Here is a 13108-nt window from a genome sequence, read left to right as displayed (position 1 = left end):
TTTGGTATGTACTGTATCATCCTACTAGATTAAAACCTCCACAAGAGCAAAGACTACATATTTAGCTGATATTTACATAATGTTTTAAGGCTTATAACATCCCTTTAAATCTATTCTCTCAATTGATCCTCCTAACAGGTCTGTGAAAGAGGGGAGATGGGAATGGCTCATGATTTAATGAGTTACAGAGTATTGAGCCTTTGTTTGTGACTTTTGAGAGTATCTTCTGTTGCTTGGAAATTTTTGGACTCAAATTCCAGGAAAGAAGAGAGGAAATTTCCCAGGCAACACAATTCAGGAATTTCAGGAATCTAGCTGTCAGGACCAAGAAGGCTATTTCCTGATTAAGGAGCACCAAAGAGGCAAATGATAATGTTGGTTGGATCCTGCAAATTAATATAAGCCCTTACAATATAGACTGAAATAAGCCAATGTTGGACAATTTTAAATAATGCTGATTATACCATCCATGTCATTAGTTCTGAGAAGTAAAATGACTCAGTGCATAAGCCTTTTTAAATCAGGAAGATCTGGGTTTAAGACATGTTAACAGGCACTCACTACCTCTGCAACCATGGACTAATTACTTAAACTCTGGGGACCTCGGTTTTCTCATCTGTAAAATGAAAGTAATGCTAATGCTTTGTTGTATCTCCTTAATAGAATTGTTATAAAGCTTAAATGAGATTTATATATGCCTATGTGTATTTATATATATATATATATGCATAAATATGTGCCACTTTAATGTATTAATACACATACGAGCACTTTATTGTCCTCTATAAATATTTATTATTGTGATTTGTTTGGGGGCTGCTGATACTCCCTTCTGATATCCTTCATATGACTTGCAACAATTGTTACCATTTTGTTGACTGATTAGCCAGTTAACTGGTTGGTTGATTTTTAGAATCTATGTTTGAGCGTAGCACCATTTGTGGAGTTTAATCTATCCCTCCTCCTCTCATATCATACTGAATAATTATTGGGAAGCAATAAAATTCAGATGGAAGGGAATAACCATATTTGTAGCTATTGTGCTTAATCAGACAGATATTTAAAGATTATACATGTTTATTTTATTTTCTATTACCTTATTAATATTATTTTTTAAACATTTAACTTCTGGGTTAGAATCGATACTATCAAAACAAGCCAGAAGAGCAGTAAGGGTTGGGCAAAGGGGCTTAAGTGGCTTACCCAGGGTCACCCAGCTAGGAAGTGTCTGAGATTACATTTGAATCCAGGACCTCCTGTCTCTAGGCTTGGCTCTTAATCCACTGAGCTATCTTGCTGCCACTATTTTCTATTACTTTAGAAGGATAGGTTTAAAAAAGAATGTACTAAAATCTTTAATTCATAAAATTAAAATTTAATTAATTAAAATTAATTAATCTAATTAATGGAGGCAATGAAACATTCTAGGTCTGTATCATTATCTTTATGTCTTTAGCAATCTTGTAAATATCAGGTTTTTTAAAAAATGAAAACAGCAATTTAAAAAATTAAAACACTTATCTACCTCTCAATAATTAATGCTCTGAAATTACTAAAAGGATCACTTCTTATACTACAGCCACTTTAGAGATGAATGTTCTATTCAAAATAGAAAGTTGAATATATAGTGCTTTGATGGATACCAGAACTGAAGTGGATAATGGGAGTTTAATCTGGGAAACAATTACAATTACACACTTAGTCTTGGGATTTAACTAATGGTATCAAATGTATCTTTCTTCTCTCTCCCCGCTAAGAAAGTAGAGTAGAGAGTAGACGTCTGCGCAGAAATTATTTGTTGATTCATTTAGCAAAACCCTTCACTAATTGTCTGCTGACATTTTGGATCCTGTATCAAAGAAACTAGAGAGAAAAGGTCGATTCCAGCCCTTCTTGTGAATGTTCTCACCAAAGAGAAATAGAAGGATGACTTTTTCAGTAATGCCTTTGCTTGCTCCAAGATCCAGTCACTATGAACATCACCTACTTTTACTATGTCTGATGACTTTTTTTTGTAGTACTTTCAGGCTGCTCTCTGGACATTGTTATCCAACGCCTCCTGACTCCAAGCTCCCTCTCCAACCAAGTGCTCCACTTGTAGGAAACTGAGCTCCTGATTTGTGAGAACCTTCCTTAGTTAATCAGACCCAGACTCAAAATGCTGTTTTCTAAATGTTTTCATATCATACTGTAGCATGTCTTCCATTCTCATTCTTTCCACCTCTAGCTCTGGAAACAGTAATTAAATGAATACTATTATTCCTGCTAATAACAAGGAAATCAACTGTCCTATGGCTTTCCTTACCATCCCTGTGATTTCCTAGACAAAATACTCTCTTCCTGGAAATCTCTCTTCCAGTCTACCTGTTGCTTTCTCCTGTTATAATTTAAATTCTTTAAGTATACCAATTGGCTTGTTTTGTCTTTGTTTTGTATTTGAACTCTCATTTGAATATTGGCACCCTATTTGGTACACAGTAAGCACTTTACAAATGCTTTTTTAATAATTCAAATTTTCATTGAGATATCACCAAACAATGAAAGTACAACTTATACAAGTCTCATATAGGCCAACATATTATATAGTTTGGCTGTTGGGGTCCAAGTAACCTTGAACTTAATAGAAAAGCATACTCTTCCTCGAACTTGTTTCAAAATTTTGCTTCTTTTCTATTTCTCCCTCACTGTGATTTTTCTTTCCAGTAGTGAGAAGGTAAAAGTTAGCAGCCAGTCTGAGTTCAGTGATTCAGTTTTTTTTTGTAATTTACACTTGCTTTGTATTAGTTTTGTGCTTTAGCTACTATTTGTACAATTAACATAAGGAGCTTTTAAAAATATATATATATTTTCACTTCCTAAGATAATTAAAATGATTATTTCAGAATTTTCAAAACAATCTGATTTCTAACAAAAATATTTTCTTTATTTTAGCAAGCAATATATTTTAGGAAGGAAAAATATCTGATTATAACTTTTTGTAAGTCATGTTACTCACAAAGTTTTGCTTTTATTTTAGAGGCTCTCTTTCTGCTAATTCATACTTTCTGGTTATCATTAATTTTTCTCTGCTATGATGAACACTGAATTCTATAGTAACTTTGTATTTTCATCACCCATCAGGCCAATGATATTCTCAAATGTAGTAACAGGGTAATATAATTTGCCACTGGTGCATTTTTTATAGATTCTAGTAAAGGAACAATGTGAGATTCCGTAAAGTTCTCTTGTGCTCTCTGTTGGCATTAAATTTTAAATGACTCTGTTGCTATCATAAGACACATTGCTGTGGGGCCATAAAACTGGTCATAAACCCATGTTGTCTCTGGAACATATTAGCTCTAACATCCTGAATTCCCATCATCTCATTGATTTGTTGCCCGTCATTATAACCTAACAAATTGTTGTAACCAGAATAATAGGCCAAAATGATGTGCTATACAATTTATACTTCAAGGTTCCTAGATTTCATCCCTGTGAGTTTTACCTCTATCAATACATATTAGAGTTCCTTAGCTTTAGTTTTCATGAGTCTTGTTATCCAGAAAAGTCACTCCTTTGCCATTCTTGTACTGATGAATCTCTTCAAACTTAGCCAGGTTGATACTGGGATAATGGACATCCATTTCCTCACAAAGTTTATACTTGAAATCTTTGAACTAGGAGTTTGCTAAGGTTTGTGTTCTTCTGGAATAGCCTTTCAAAATCACAGGCAATCTTCATGTCATGATAAAGTACCAGGGTAGAAATTAAATGTTAACATAAGATAACAAATTAGGGTTAGATGGTTACAGTTAGAGGTCACCCAACCCGGTCTTTTTAACTTTAAAGTTAATAGTACAGGGGAAAAGGTATTTCTGAATTTATGAAATGGTAAGAAAATCAGAGAAATTCAAAGTTACAAGGGACCTCAAAGACCACGTAGACCATCCAACTTGGTCTACCCTCTCAGATTTGTGAGCTCCTCAAAAGCTGTCTTTTACCTTTCTTTGTACCCAAGAGAAGTGTCTGGCACAGTGTAGTCATTTAATAAGTGTGGACTCACTGAAGGAATGATTATAACATCCTCAACAAGTTTTTATAGAGCTTCTCCTTGAAGAATTTTGGTGAGAAGGAATCTGTTCTTCCAGGGGAGCTGATTTGTCTTAGGTTTGCCTCTAAATGCAAGGAAACATTTTTTATTAAACTGAACCAGCAACTTGTCAGCAACTTCTACCCAAGGTTCCTAGTTCAATCCTTGGAACCAATGAGGAAAAAAACTAATCCCTTTTCCATATGATGGCCCTTTAAATATGTTGGATAACAAACTCATAAAAACCATATATACAGAAGTATTGTAATCTCTAGTTGTCTTGCTGACTCTCTACAACCTTTGCCTGCTCTTAGTCCATTAATTTTATTCTTAATTTAAAGATTGTTATTATTTTTATCATTACTGCTATCCTAGCACCAGGGCAAAAATGTATCTCAATTCTGAGGTCAAAATAAAGCACTATTATTGCTTAGATGACTTTCCACCAGAATAAAGAGAACATCAAGATTAAGGTACAGAGTGGGATTGGATTTTGACATGAGGAATTGTACATTTTTGAATTATTACTAAATTATAACATTTCTGATATTTTGGGATTTCAATGTACAACTTCTCATTCAATTAATTTATTGGTTGTATACAGAATAATAAATATAAATAACATAATATTAATGTAACATAAACATGTATAATTAGATGACTATCTCTAAATATATGCATTGCCCTGAAAATTAATCTTTAAAGAGGAATATATGTGTATAGAGATAAAAACATGTATATCTATACATATAACATACAAATACATATATGTGTATATGTATCTTTATTGAGAGAATATATATATGTATATGTAGGGAGAGAGAATATATCTCTATATATGCAGAGTGAGAGAGGGAGACAGAGAGAGAGAAAATAGCAATTATTATACACTATAATCAAGTTTTACAAAAGCCATATATGGAGGTGAGGGGATGGAGTCTATATTTATACCAAGACAATTAATAATACTGCAACTCAGAAGCCTCAAGCTCAAGATACACAAGCCACAGCCTCACCAATAGCAAGCTTCACACATAATCTCTTTAAGATTCAGTTTCCTTACCTGTGAAATGTAAAACTAATATTTGTAGTACCTATTTTTCATGAAGTGTTAAGGCAGAACACTAACAGAAGTGACCATAGCCATATTTAGCTATAACTGAACATGTTTATAGTGGGTACAGTCTAGAACAGTCCAGACTCTGACCCATCCCATGTAGAAGTAGTGGAAGTGAGTCCTGGGACAGGGATACACAATAGTAATTCCATCTTGTTTTGGGTTAGAGATGGTGAAGCAGAGATTGCAGTTGACATAGGGAAAAAGTATGCCCCCTGTAGATATTAGCATGCTGTAGAAAAGCCATATTTACCTTATACTAATTATATCTCTGGATATAATTCTTATTATATTAAGATAGAATAGGAAAAGCTTGTGATAAAATCAGTGATACACCTTAAATGAAGAAGGCATTGGTGTAAAAAATGATAGAAAACATGATATAAATATAAAATATGAAAGACACTTCTCACTTTTTATTAAATGTTGTGTTAGGATTTTTTGTCTAAAGACAGTTGAGTGTGGGTTTTTATGTATGCATATATACAGAGATTTTTTTTTAATGGGCATGCAAAAACTCATAGATTTCCATTTTCCTATTCAGACTCACTGTGCTTTTATGTGAGGCTTTGTAGATGAGGCTAGAGTTCTTGCCACATTTGCAGACACACTGCAGTGAGTAAATCTGATCTCTGACAGGATCTCTCCAGAGACTTCTAGATATTTTAATATGAAATGAAGAGTGAGATAATTTCCATGGTGAACCCAATTTGCCTTTGTGTCCCTACCAAGGCGTGTAATAATATTCATTCATGGTAGATTAATGGTCTTATTTGTTTTATTGTTCAGGAAAAAATGAGATAAATAATAGGCAATATCTCAGGCAGCTGATACACAATTCAATTAGTTCCAGCATGACTGTTTCTGTGATCTCTTAGTGAGTTCAAAATGCCGATCCAAACTATCTACTACCCAACAAAAGAATAGGTTTCTTTTTAGTTTTAATTTCAAGACTCAAAAATGTCATAGAATTATTCCTATTCCTTGTTTGTTTTTTAAGGGAGAGAGAAAGAAAGAATTGGTGTAATAGCAAGCTCTTCTGCCAACTGCAATGCACATTAGCATTACTGAGGCTGGTGTGAGGTGTGACTCGAGTGACAGAACTTCATGTTCCTGAGCTTGCAGTCTCTGACATGGATAAGATTCTCATAATGATTGTCAGAATTCCCCTGTAGGCTAAGACATGTAGTGCCACCAAGCTGCCATGACAATGGCTTTCCTCGTGTTCTAAGTGGCAGAAAACATCAGTGGTAAACTGAAGGTGGCTAGGAGGGGATGAGAACCAGAAATATGTTAATGGAGATGTCTGTCAGCTATGACTTCCTCTTCATAGAAGGCCAACTGATCTTAAGGCTTATAACAGCTTTTTGTAACTGGATTCAGAACACAAATGATTAGAGAATTTAGAGCTTGGAAGGTACATTAGAGATCACCTAATCTCCATTCCTCCCTGTCCCCATTTGTACAGATTAAGAAATGTATTTCTACAGAGTGTTATAAGGAAAAGGTAAGTTATAGTAAGAGATGATGGATGCAGAGGATAAAAAGGTAAAGTGATATGTCCTTGGTCATACAGAGAATAGGTTGCCAAAGCTGAGGATTTGAACCAAGACTCTAATTCAAAATCTAGAACCTTAAAAAAATACATTCCTTTTCTTACATCATCTATTCTATACCAAGTTGTGTTCAATCTATCCTCCCAAACATCTCATATACATTCCCTTCTTTCAGCTCACATGGCTACCCCATCATCTCTTACCTGCATCAAGGCTCTCCTTTCTCTAATCCAGTGATTCCCAAAGTGGGCACCACTGCCCCCTGGTGGGTGCTGCAATGATCCAGGGGAGCAGTGATGGCCACAGGTGTATTTATCTTTCCTATTAATTGCTATTAACATTTTTAAAAATTCATTTCCGAGGGCTAAGTAATATTTTTTCTGGCAAGGGGGTAGTAGGCCAAAAAAGTTTGGGAACCACTGCTCTAATCCATCCTACACACACCTGCCAAAAGATGTCCCTTAAGTGCAAGTCTGCTGATGTCACTCATCTATAATAGGGTACTATAATTGCTAGGATCAAGTGGCAGTTCTGTTGGCCTTTAGGGTATGTGGTTCAATCTACCTTTCCAGACTTATGAGATATTTTACACATTACAATCCAGGCAAATTGATCTTCCTGATCTTCATATTGTTACATCCCATCTTCTATCTCTTGACTACTAAGTACTCTTTCTAGGGCTCAAATTTATTCCCTTCTCACTTCTGCCTCTTGGAATTCCAGGTTTCCTTTAAAGCTCAGTTCTAATACCACATATTGATTCTAAGGCAGAAGGTAAATGAAATAAATCAAAGGGTCTCAATTACTTATTTGGTCACATAGGCAGCTTAGTGGTTAGAGAACCAATTCTCAAAAGAAGTCCTGGTTCAAATCTGGTCTCAGAAACTTGCTGTTTATATGACCCTGAGCAAATCACTTAATCTCAATTGTCTAGCCCTTACCACTCTTTTGCCTTGTAATCAATATCAATTTTAAGAGAGAGGTAAGGGTTTTAAAATTTTAAATTAAAAAAAAAAACAAGACTTCTACCAGTTTACTCTCCCTCCTCCACATCTGCTAGAGCCTCCTTCTAATATTAAGCGCATATATATATATATATAAATATTTGTATATGAACATTCTTAAAATCATTGGGTCCACTAGGATAGGGTGGAGGGTGGTGGAGCCATGACAAAGATAGCCAATGAAAGAGTTGCTCCCTTGTTCACAGGACACTATATCTCAGGTGCCTGATTGACCCATTGCTAAACTCATGTCCAGGAGTTGGTGCTTCCCCCATGCTCAATGGCTAGGCCACTGGGGACTCTTCTGATCTCTTGAATTCTCTTCAAGAGCCATTTGTAGACCCCCTAAATCTTAGTAGCTTCCCTCTGAGATTACCTCCAATTGATCATATGTGTATCTATGTGTGTGTATACATATACATACATACACACATACTGTTTGAACCAAGTTGTTTGTATATTGTCTCCTCCATTAGATGATGAGCTTCTTGAGAACAGGGATTGATTTTTGTTACTTTCTTTGGGTCCTCAGAGGTTATCATAGTGCCTGACACACAGTAGAAGCTTAATAAATGTAAGTTGCTTTATCACAAAGCCCTGTACCAAATAACAGAAGGCACAAACAGGAGACATCCTCATCTAAGACACAGGCTTGCTTTAAAAGTCCATGCAGCTATCAAGCCCAAGAGCAAGTTGAGGGTAGAAAGGTCATTTTTCTCCCTCTTCTCCCCTAACCTGTGACAAATTGTTGTTATATCTGGTGGCCGGTTAGGAGGAGTTTCTTTTTTCAAGTGGATACTCAATTTCATTTCATCAGTCTCTTAAAAGGTCTATCATCATCATGCATTAAACTGAAATGAAAATGTTACAGAATCCCTGCAATTGCTCTGATGTGGTAGAGTGAGTCCTCTATTCCTGGCTCTCCAAGCATCCTGATGAGTTGTCAGGCAGAGGGGAATATGCATGCTTGAGTGATGGGACCCCTATTGGTCAGTTCCTCCTTGCCCTTATACGTTGTTTCATGCCATAGAATGAATGTTCCTTGCAGGCAGAGAAAATTTTATTTTTTTCATTTATATACCCATATTTTAGCCCAAAACCTAATACATAGTAAGTACTTAATAAATACTTGTTGTATTGATAGTTCACTAAATAGCTGTATTTAAATATATCCACATAGTCATTTTAACTTTTTAAAAACTCTTTCACAGTGCTTGCTTTGGCAGCACATATACTAAATTTGGAATAATACAGAGAAGATTAGCATGGTACCTGCACAAGGAAGTCACAAATTCATGAAGCATTCCATGTTTGTTTGGTTTTTTTTATTGCGCATGTAAAATCTTATCAGATTACTTACTGTCTCAAGGAGAGGGGAAGGGTGAGAGGGAGGGAGAGAATTTGGACTCAATGAAATTTTAAAATGAATGTTAAAAATTGTTTTCAGATGTAACTGGGAAAAATAAAAGATTATTTTTTAAACCTTTCACATCTTTTATCTCGCATAGTTATGAGGCAAAGAACTTAAAATTTATTATTCTTATAAAAACTGAGACCTAGAGACATTAAATCACTCCCACAAATTTATATAATAAGTCAGTAACAAAGTAAGTTTGGCTCCTACTCTACTGATATTTAAGTAGAAAGAGCTGTAGTTTGAAATCACAATTTTAACATCTTAATGGCAGCATTTCTAGTAATGGTTCCCCAGCACTGATAAAAGCCCAACTCTCCAGTTGTGCAAAAGGTTGTCATTAAATCATTTCCACTAAGGATCAAAACAAAATAGATCTCAATTCTTTTTTATTAAAAAATGTGCAACCCTTTAGATAATATGCAGAGGATTGCTTTGAAATAAAATATTGTTAAATGTTAAGAGTATCACAACCCCAAAGAGATGATGTGACCTTTTTGAAAATAACAATCCCAAAGACTCATACTAAGCTAATATTGTAACTCATATAAAGACTCATAACTAATCTTTTTAAAGATGTATAAGATTGTTTCCAGATACTGTCTCACTGCTTCAAAAAATAAATAAACAAATAAAACCATACACACAGAAGAAAAAAAAACCCAGAGGAAGGAAGTGACTATAATCAGCCTATATTTAATGTATGATAGAAAAGAAAATGGAGGCATAGGGCAGCTAGCTGTCATATTCACAAACAATAACCAGCAGAACCAGGAATTGAGAAAGAGCCCAGATTTTCCAACTTCTGGCTCAGGGCTTCATGGAATAAACAGTCTCCACTCTCCTTCTGTTATGAGTTGTCATGAACTATGAATATTCATAAGATGACATTTTTCATCCCAGCTGAAGCTCTACATATCCCCAGCAAAATTCCCCATTTTATTCCTCGGAATCCCAAGGAAAGATATACATTTTTAAGGGTTTCAAAGTTTGAGTAACTTTCAAAAGGAGGAAGCAAATGTAAGAGGGGTAGCTTTGAATTCCTGTTTATTGACATAGCATAAAGCATCTGTTATTGCGAAGCATAAATATTATTGATGCTAGACAAGGATTCAACCTTCCACACTCCTGCTAAGCCATTTAATACACAGGGATTTAATAATCAACAAGACCCAGTTTTGCTAATTAGTCCTATGCCCACTGAATATGGCTGCTTGATTATCTCCAAGCCTTTAACTTCTAATTATTTACAGAACATTTAGTCTAGGGCAGAGAGACCATTAAGAAGACTCATGACCTTCAAGCCCCCTGACAAGGAGTCCTCCCAGCAGGGGGAGCCTGAAACAGGCCTTCACATAGCAAATTGCTGTGTTATTTCTTCTAATATCCCTGTATAACAGAGAACTTAATTATTTCCCAGTCATGTGACCAGGGACATAGCTTTCATGAATTGCTGGTTCTCTTGTTTTTGTTTCTCATAATAACCAAGTTCCTCATTATTACCTTCCCTCCACCTGCATTTGCTGACAAGTGCTTTTTTTTTTCTTTTAATGCTGCATCTAAAAGTTACAGTCTTAAGATTTAAAAGCTGATGTTTGCCAGATGGGAAAACTCTGGCTAAGTGAATAGAAAACTGGCTTTGGAGTCAGAAGATCCAGATTCAAATTTCTTCCTCTGACACTTTTTAGCTGTATGACCTTAGGTATGTGTAACCATATCTGAATGAAACTAGCCAACCTCAATGCTCCTAATTCTCTCTAAGGCTTTTAATTTACAAAGGTTTGCTGATTTTCATAAGAGATAGGGGTTTTTGTATTGAGGAATTACCCCCACTCATGAAATCACTGATCTGGACACAAACAAACAAATTTGTCATAGAGCCCTTTTTCTGTAAGAATTTGGAGGTTTAGTGTGTCTATTTATGATTCCTGGCAGTTAATTCTAAGGAGAAAGAAAAAAAAGAGAGACAGAGACAGGGAGGGAGGAAGGAAGGAAGGAAGGAAGGAAGGAAGGAAGGAAGGAAGGAAGACAGGAAGGAAGAAAGACAGAAAGAGAAAGAATAAAAGGCTATATCTTTAAGAGCTAATAGTCAAGGAGCAACTGGGTGGCTCAGTAGTTTGAGAGCCAGACCTAGAGACTGGAGTTCCTGGGTTCAAATCTGGCCTCAGACACTTCATAGCTGTATGACCTTGGGCAAGTCACTTGACCCCCATTGCCTAGCCATTATGGCTCTTCTGCCTTGATTCCAAGGCAGAAGATAAAGGTTTTTAAAAAAAAAGAGCTAATACTCAGGTATTCTGAAGATCTTTATTATTTTTATGCTCTCTCTTCCTAAATTCTGCTTCATTCTAATTAACCATCCTTCTAATTCTAAACCTAGTACCAGGAAAAAAAAGTTCTATATAGGGAAGCTGGAGGATATAGCTTTACAGACTGCCATTCATAGCAAGTTCCAGGGCTGAGGGGGGCATTAAATATGCTAGTGTTTTGGCAACCACAAGTTCCGCAGCAGCAAAATATGTAGCCTGACATCTTTGGGCATGGTATGGGGGTGAAGTTTGCTTCTTCACACCACCCACCACCAAAACACTAGCAGTCATCTCCTTGGAAATGTTCACTCACACACACACACACACACACACACACACACACACACACACACACACACATGCTTGGGTGTTTATATTATGGTACTAAAAGGGGAAAAAAAGAAACAGAGGAATTGAAATGTTTCTTTTTAGATCTAGGAAGTTAGTGTTATTATTTTTCTAATCAACAACAATATGGTACACTCAGTATAACATATAAAAGAAAAGAAATACCCTCTTATCATGGAAAAGTTCAGCCAAGGCACTAAAAGCTCACATCTGACTGTGTCAGAGAAACCCACTGGCTTTTTGATGATGAATGGCTGAACAATCACACTCCTTAAAACGCATTGATGGTTCCCGGGGTTTAGATCAGAAGAAGGCCTTGAAAAAACTGGGATGAGCTGAGTATACAAGTCATTTACTGGTTATCTCCTGCTGAACAAAGTAGTCCCTTTCCTCAGCTTGGGGCCTTTATTTCCTTCTGTATTTTCTATGGGGAGATAAAATGGAAAGATGTACACTTTATCAGGGGAAATGAGAATTGGTTCTGTTGACGTCCACATATCTTCTTTCTGTCTGTTTTCTATTAAAAAAAAAACAAAACAAAACTTTGAAGAGGTAGCCTTAGCTTTATGTGTGAATAATTATATATTTGTACTTAATAGATGTATGTGTGTATAAATGCAGTATATGCAACAGTAAGCCAATACAGAACAATTATGTCTAATGTTTAAGGAAGATGCAAATGTCCCAAACATCTACTTAAGGTATTAAATAACTATAAAAACAAAACAGAACATGTGATGGAATAATTTGTTCATTAAATCAGAAAATATGTAAAGAGAGCTATGCTAAAGGAAAGGAACTATATACTGAAAGAGATACAAAGATAAATAAGACAGTCACTAACCTCAAAAGTTTACAGCTTTACTTGCTTTAAAAAAAAGTGTTAAATTTGGGAATTAGTTTATTTCTTAGTTTAAAGTGTACCTCCATTTACTAGCCATAACATTCAAAATGAGCTTTTTAACCTCCTGAAGCCTTAGTTTCTTTGTCTGTAAAATGGAGATAATAATAACTTTACTGCCTATCACACAAGATTGCTCTTAGGGTAGCAATTTTCAAGCTTTTGAAGTGCTAAATAAACGTGAGTGATGATTGTTTGTAGTAGAATTTTTTAGCAACCCAAGAGGGTCATCACTCAATAATCTGGACTCTCGAGGTCGACTGCATAATAGTAGGAAGGTGATAATTTAGAGTGATGCAGGTACTTATTTATTCTGGTCAAGGCAAATTGCATAACATGTCTCCTTTTATAGAGGTTTTTTGGGTAGCATTCATAAGATAAACATTATTC

The 13108-nt window shown here is 35.5% G+C and overlaps 1 non-coding gene across 1 annotated transcript; it reads left to right on the top strand.

Moving 5' to 3' along the window:
• Positions 1 to 8956: 8956 nt before the first annotated feature.
• Positions 8957 to 9061, top strand: LOC123232677. The gene has a single exon (XR_006505204.1). It is a non-coding gene; the product is annotated as a U6 spliceosomal RNA (small nuclear RNA).
• Positions 9062 to 13108: the final 4047 nt, after the last annotated feature.

Source organism: Gracilinanus agilis, chromosome 1, assembly GCF_016433145.1.
Source record: "Gracilinanus agilis isolate LMUSP501 chromosome 1, AgileGrace, whole genome shotgun sequence".
NCBI lineage: Eukaryota > Metazoa > Chordata > Mammalia > Didelphimorphia > Didelphidae > Gracilinanus > Gracilinanus agilis.
The sequence above is the reverse complement of the archived record's forward strand: the minus strand, read 5'-3'. Positions and strand labels throughout refer to the sequence as shown.